The sequence below is a fragment of the Montipora foliosa genome, chromosome 13, assembly GCF_036669935.1.
Source record: "Montipora foliosa isolate CH-2021 chromosome 13, ASM3666993v2, whole genome shotgun sequence".
Lineage (NCBI taxonomy): Eukaryota > Metazoa > Cnidaria > Anthozoa > Scleractinia > Acroporidae > Montipora > Montipora foliosa.
This window is the reverse complement of record NC_090881.1, coordinates 22,452,089-22,459,588: the sequence shown is the minus strand read 5'-3', so window position 1 is coordinate 22,459,588 and position 7,500 is coordinate 22,452,089. Positions and strand designations below refer to the sequence as shown.

General features: G+C 39.9%; 1 protein-coding gene across 6 annotated transcripts in view; it reads right to left on the bottom strand.

The window, feature by feature from the left end:
• Positions 1-7,500, bottom strand: part of LOC137982104 (uncharacterized) — a 29,657-nt gene that overhangs the window by 21,105 nt on the left and 1,052 nt on the right. For 4 of the 6 annotated variants that reach the window (XM_068829158.1, XM_068829157.1, XM_068829154.1 and 1 more), the window contains exon 2: positions 580-649. The exons of 1 other annotated variant lie outside the window; for it this stretch is intronic. The gene's annotated coding sequence lies outside the window, so the exon portion shown is untranslated. Of the gene's footprint in view, positions 1-579; positions 650-6,986; positions 7,343-7,500 lie in introns of those variants that run through there. One more of the 6 variants, XM_068829156.1, reaches the window with a different exon arrangement.

Sequence of the window (7,500 nt, the reverse complement as noted above, 5' to 3'; positions counted from 1 at the left end):
CCAGTCTATCATGTCAAAACCATAAGTCTTGCAGTCCACAATCTATTTTTCCAGGCTCTTGAATGGGGTAGAGGTACTTTCTAATTCTATCACAAATTAATATTTTGTAAGCTAATTTACAGAAATCTTGGGACATCAAAAGGTTTTTGATGTCAGTTGTAGCACTCATTGTCAGTGGACAGTAATTTTTGCGTTTCAGATTCAAAATGACGCAGACCACGCTGAGAAACCATAATGGAGAAAATGAGACTTAACTGCTCACTTACGCTACTGTAAATGTGATGGATGGTGGATTAAGAACCTTCAGTGAGCAAATGCATCAGGAACTTATTTTTGTGCGTCACACAGAGGTCGTGGGTTCAATTCCCACTCAGGTCAGACATTATTCACTGTCCTTGGGTGATGCACAAAAAAGCTCCAGATGCTGTTGATCAGCAAAGGTTCATAATTGACCATCCATCACATTTATAGTAGCATAAGGCCTCACTTGATTTCTGGCGTATAGATATGTACACATGCTACTGAGGACAACACTCACTTACAGTTAGTTTAGTTAACCACTTAACTATTCAAACTCACCAAGCGATTTCATCAAATGAATATCATATTAAGAACCCAAGGGTATGCATGCCTAAACAAAGGACCTGACCTGTAGAAAAGCGAAACATAAATGGGATTGAGCGTTTAAACGGTTAAAACACAGATTTCATAGATCAAAAGAGGTGACTTTTGCTTAATATGAAATAAAATACCTTATTAGGTCAAGGATAGCCTCATATCAATCACTCCACGCAAAAAAAGCAGAAGTTACATTAGCCTGCGTAGCTGGCAGTGTTGTTGGCGAGAGGCAAATAAACCAGTTGCAAAGCCACACAGAGAAAGTAAAGTAAAGTAAAGTAACCATAATGTTGATAACTCGTAACAGAAATTCAGCTGACAAACCTGAGGTCAACTCTGCCCTCATTTTACTCCCCCCTCTCCATCAGTGCTCCGTCTTACGGGTATTTAAAGCTACTTAGCTACACGGAAAGGAAAGAAGTCGAAACAAGGATGCGAGATCCAAGAATCGAACTCAGGACCTCTTGCACCAAGGCCGCACACTAACCGACAGTGCCATCCTTGTAATCATAGAAGAATGGGGAGGGGCGACCCTCCACATTCTCCGCGCAGCTTGTGCCTCTCGCGCCAATAATACCGCCAGCTACACAGGCTAAAGTTGCATGGAAGAGAGTACTTGGGGCCCTCAGGGAAAAAAATAGCAGTTGTGAAAAACAACACAACACCATGTAAGATAAGTAACAACTGCCTCAGTTCATAGGCCCCCCACTTCTCAAAGAAGCTAGAGGTTCATAGGCCCTAATTTGCTAAGAACTCACAAGGCTGTTGCCTAACAGGAGCCCAGTAGCCTGGGGCTCCCAAAGAATAGCTCTGGGCGCCTTAACTTTTGACAGCAACACCTTTCACTTCATATGTTGGGCTCCTAAGTTCTTAGCGTTTAGCTCTGAGGGCCCCTTTAAAATTTTCTTAGGCAGCAGCCTTGCCTCATGAGGTAAAACACCTGACAAAGGAGTTTTTCTTTTCAAGAAAAGTATGCCTTCATGTTTTTGGCTCCAGAGATTGTCACGAGACTCTTATAGAACTTTGGAGATACACTGAACCAAGTGGATCCAATTTGACTTTAGTGTGGAGAAACCACCTGAGTGAATGCTGATAACATTTTCCCCTGCATATTTTAATACACCTTGGAAAAAATTATGCATAAAGTAAACCAGAAATCTGGAATCCGGAAACGAAAACAACAATCACAATCCACACTTCAATAGACAGTTTTCGCTTGTACATCTTGTTTTCCCAATACAGATCACATGATAATACTTAGGAGATTTAATCCTTTGCATTGTTCATCAAAAAGAGTGCATGCAAGCATGAATATGTCTGTTGCTTGTCGTAGGGCATGGAGTTCGAAACGTTCCGAAAATTCAAAAGTGTGGTTTTTTTTTTAATATTAGAGAACAAATTGTTTTTACAAATGTGTTTATCAACTGAATTGACATGGTAAATTGACCACCCGTAAAGTAATGATGGGAATCAGCTGAGATTTTATTACCGATAATCGGATTGACCCAACCGATCAATCATCGAATAAAAAAACACATCTGTTTCAACTGTGTACAAGTCGCCATGTTTGTTGTGAACAAAATGAAGACAAGACAACAAGGAGAGGACTTGGGAACCAAATTGATCTTCACGAGCTGTCTACATCTGTTTTGCTTTTATCTACTCTTGTTACCTTTCTGATCGCAGTAGGAAGCTATTTTACAGCCAGCTACTAATTTAGAGTAATATCTAAGAGAACCATCAAGGCAACTTTTTTACGTATGAAATGCACACTATCAAATGTGAACAAAATGCAAAACCCAGCCTGGCGTGAGCATGTTTCGCCGAGTTTTGGAAAACACTAAAACTGTATGAAATGTAAGATTATCACATTTGTCTGAGATAATTGATTGTCATAATCCATAATCGATTGTGGCGTTGCTTAAAGATTTTCAATCAATGATCAATTTTAATCCATGATTGGTACTCCACTACCGTAAAGAAATTCGAAAGCTGACATTTCGAGTGTTAGCCCTTTTTCAGAGCAAAATGAATTAAAGTTCTATAACACTCGAAATGTCACTCTTTGAATTTCTTTACCATGGTCAACAAAAGAGAGAAATGATCCCCACACCTATATGGACAATTTATGACCCTCCTGGGGAAAACAGTGATCAGAAAAAGGTGAATGCAAGCACATAGCACGTTGAAACAAAAGGAGCGTGACTAAACATGTTAGCTGCGTGTTAGCAGCCTTCCTCATTAAACTAGAAGCCTTTGTTTTTTACACACACTAAAGACAAAAGAACTTGTGATAAGCTTTGCATACACTTTACTCCAAAATGGCCGCAATTTTAGTATTCTTTTGTTTCCATGCAAATTGACCCTTATGGCCTCGCTTTCAAACGTAAAATTCAAAAGAATATTTAACCTTGAACGAGGCCACAAGGGCCACTTTGCATGGAAACAAAAGAATACTAAAATGGTGGCCATTTTGGAATAAGGTGTATGGGGCTACAGGCTTACCGTGTCAACTTTTAACATGCTGAACCTTTACAATTCTAACAAGGTTGTGTTATTGGCATTTTAATAAATGCTTGCGGGAAATGCTCTTTTTTAAAAATCACAATGGCATATTTTAAAACCAGAAAGAAAACCACTGGTACAAGGGAAACCATCGACCTCGTCAACATGACCGTTTCAGTGCCACTGCGGAAGTAACGCAAGCAGAGACGATCCAAAACTGGGTTGTTGACAAATCAAGTCAGGGCTTGAAATTGCGACTCACTGGTCGCCAATGCAACCAAAAATTGTCTGCTGGCGACTAGATTTTGAGGAATGACGTGTTGTCTGGTAATCCAGGATAAACAGTAGACAACTTCTGTAATTTAATCTTTATATGATGAAATCATTCGGAACTCGTAGCTAGAACACGACTCACCTTTCTTTTCCAACTAAAATAGTGTCTAAATACTACAAGAAAATCAGTTTCACACACTTAAACACCATGTGCTTATAGCCGGCCGGAAGACGAAGATTCAGCCAGGGCCTGGTTGTTCAAAAGCCGATTAACGCTAATTCCAGATTAAAAGTTAACCAAGAAATTTATTTCTCTACTCTGAAATGCTGTTCAACGCTGATATTCGGATAAAATTTACATTAGTAGATGTCAATCTTGAAAAACAAAAATAAGCAAAAGAAACTTTAACCAAAAGGTTGAAAACATGAAGCAAAAGTTTACGCTAATCCTGGATTAAGTTAATCGGCTTTCGAACAACCGGGCCCAGAAGGTTAATTGAAAATTTAAATCCATCGTCAGTTGTGAATGCTAAAAACGTAGATTACGGAGAGAGCTCCTCGGAATTAGCTTGGTATTGATAATATATTGATAATGAACCTGGACATCGCATAACGAGCACGTCCCCTCTGTTAGAAAGCTGACACCCGCAAAATTGACTACACAAAGTGACTAATAAACAGAGATAAATATCAGTAGAAAGGTACTTTAAGAAAACAAGTTCCTCTGATTCTAGAGGTTACTGAAACAAGCATTGTGGTTGTGTGGGGGCCCAGGCCGAGCAATTGTAGTATTGCGTTTACTCGCGATAAAGGTAGGAGAATAAAGAAACTATGTTTTAAAGAGGTGAAAAGCAAGATGATAAAGGTTTGCCTTGCTATGGAAAACACGGACTTAAAACGTTGTGTGCTTCGCTCCGTTTTAAATAACTGTAAAGAACACCATCACCAAACTAAAGACAAAAGCCAAAAACAACAGTGACTTTAAAAGTCTTTCTTGTGCTGTTTTTTTCTTGGTATTTAATAATTGTGACTTTCCTTGCATGCAAAGTAATATTTTAAATCATGTTCTTTCGTAAGCCATATACTAAATAAGTTGGCGACCAAAATTTATGGTCTGGTGACCAAATTTTTCCCATTAGTAGCCAGCTGGCACCCGAGCAAAAAAGTTAATTTCAAGCCCTGCAAGTAAGCATGCAAAACAAATTTCAATGATCTTTGTTTAAGCTTACATCATGTTTGTAATAAACGATGGTAAACTACTCTGCTTTGGGTTAATGACCAAACTGTGTTTGAAGACAAATCACAGAGCTCCCGTGTCAAGAACGAAGGAATTTACGGTGTTAAAGTGCTACTGTGATCAAATTTTTATCCCTTGGGTTTTTTGGTTTATCGCATAGAGTACCATGAAACATTAAAAACGCTGTTTACCGTTTGGAAATATCTGCATTGGTTCCAGAGATATTTAAGTTTGAAAAATGTGTTAAATATGCAAATGAGAAGGCTAATGACGTCATTCACCCAACCCAGTAGAATATAAATAGAGCTATCTCGGTCAATTTGCAACAGAGACCATTGAAACTTGGTGAGCTGATAGTTCTGAAGGCAACACACCTACTTCTGTAAAGAAATTGGTTCCCATGGCAACTCACTCTTTTCCAGTCCCCTCCAACCTGATTTCAATATTTTGGTGATCTCAGGCTAGAAATACATTAACCAAGGCCACAAACTCGACCTAACATCTTTATATGCTGGCAGGATCATGCAGATGAGGCACCATTTGCAAATATCAAAACAGAACGCCAAAGGTGGTGTGCAAAGCTTTTAATATCAGGGAGGTCTGGAACCCAGTATGTTGCCATGGTAACAAAAATGGTATGCTCATATTGTGGAACACATTTACTAGAATCTTGATGCAAAGAACCAAGTATTTCTGATACAAATTGGCTGAGATATCTTTCTCCATCATACTTGATCAAAATTTGGTAGGGTTTATGACATCATCACTTGGCTAATTTGCATATTAAAAAAACTTGAATATCTCCAGAACAAAAAGAGATATTTGAAAATGGTAAACAGCATTCTTCTTCTCGTACAGACTACGTGTTTATGTGCCAAAATGGCTTCGATAGGGAAGATTCAAATTTCGTCACAGTAGCACTTTAAGCTTGCATGTTAACACACAAAGGTCTACCATGTGAAGAGACTGTTAACAAAAGGCACAAACAGCTACCCCATTTCTTTTTTTTCTTGCAGATGCGCTCGCTAGGCGTGTTAGACAAGTGCCATGTGCGTGCGATCAACTTATTTATTGTTTTCCCATGGAGGGTCACATATTAGCAATAATTATTGTCTTTTCTAAGCAACTGAAAAATTCAGATCGCTTCAACAGGATTCAAACCCATGACCCCTGCAATGCCGGTGCAATGAGCAGGTCAAGTTGCTGTGCTCATTTGTTCTGGTATAGGACTCGATATATCAAATGAACGAATATTTAAAGTGCAGGTTATAGATGAATCCTTTTGGAGCCACCAAATAGGTGGTAAAGGTGTTTACAAGAGACAATTACTTTAAATCAGTAGCCCATAAGTAAGAGCAAACAACTGCCCTATATTCCTGTGAAGACATGTTCAATTTCTGGATTGAATTTCCTGTGAATGAGGTTCCCACAGGAGCCCAATGACCAATCACAAGAAAGTAACTTGATGTCATAGCATCACCTGACCAAACCCGTCTTGTTTTTTGCGTAAACGGTAGTCTAAAAATAGATCGGTCTATAAAAATGCTGTGACATAGGAGTTGTTCACTCATAGTCATGGCCACCTGCTTAAATTATCCAGTTAAGTGTGAGGTTCACTTTTCTCTTTTGTCCAAAGTTTTTTCTCCTTGTAAAAGGAATTGAATTTACAAAATGAGGGGTGGTCTACAGGGGTGGACCCGGGATCCATATTTTGTATATGTCCCTATCCCACCCTGCCAATGAGGATGAATTGAGGCTAATGGCTAGATTACAGAATACCCGTCCACTTAAATTTAACCTAAAAAGGCTGCCACCGCAGTCCAACAGTCAATAAAACTCGTTATTTAATCCACAATGCGGATCATGGTGGCAGTACGTGCGTTTTTGAGATGCGAACGGCAACCGGAAGACATTTCGCGTGCCAGGAGAGTGTTGTTTCCCAGATTTTTATACTAATCATCTCTAATGGAGAAAAGATACTCAGCAATGTAAATGTGGTCGTGAAAAGACAAGTTAAAAGGAAAAACAGCTCACTTTCGGTCGCCGTCCGCGTCTCAAAAACATGTGTGCTTAATTTAAGCTCCCTATTCATCAACTACGGGACTGCGGTGACAAGGTTAAATAGTAACGCTTCTAGGTGGACGGGTATCCAGTAGGTAGATTGCCAATGCTTTGTGATATTTGTAGTTATTTCTCAAAGCAACCAACAGCCTGAAATGATCCACATTCATCTCATCACTATCCAGTTGCCAAAGGGAATACACTGGCAAACTGTGAACATGGGGAGGAGTGAAAACAGCCGAGTTCGAACAGCTCAGCCGGAATTACAACGTCTGTTTCTAGGAAAATATACCCTGCAAGCAGTTGGTGTCTCCTACGCTTCCTGTGAGAGAAACCACAGCGACCAACCGCTAGTTTCTTTGAGTGTGCCGCCGTCCACCGGCAAGGACGAATAAATCAAGTTAGTAAACTTGTTTTGGCGCTTGCGCGTGCGTTCAGTTACATAACTGCTGCGTTTGGGCAAGCTGATGGGCGAGCCTGCTGTGTAGTGATTTCCCACGAAATAAGACGCAGTGGTTTCTCTCTCGGGAAGCGTAGCAGAAACCAACTGCTCGCAGGGTATGGAAAACACGCCACTAATAAACTTTCTGATATTCACATTAACAGCTTTGCTCATAGAGGCTCCCAATGGTTTGACTAGGGAAGTTTGGTGACAAAGTTTCAGCGTTAAAGTTACCATATCGTCAAGGGCAACTTCCTCCGTTTTAGGGCCTTGACGTCACGAGCGATGAGCCCGCCAAAATCTACAAATGGTAACGGTTGAATTCAAACTGGCGACCGTTACCAGTTAAATGATGTCCTAACCC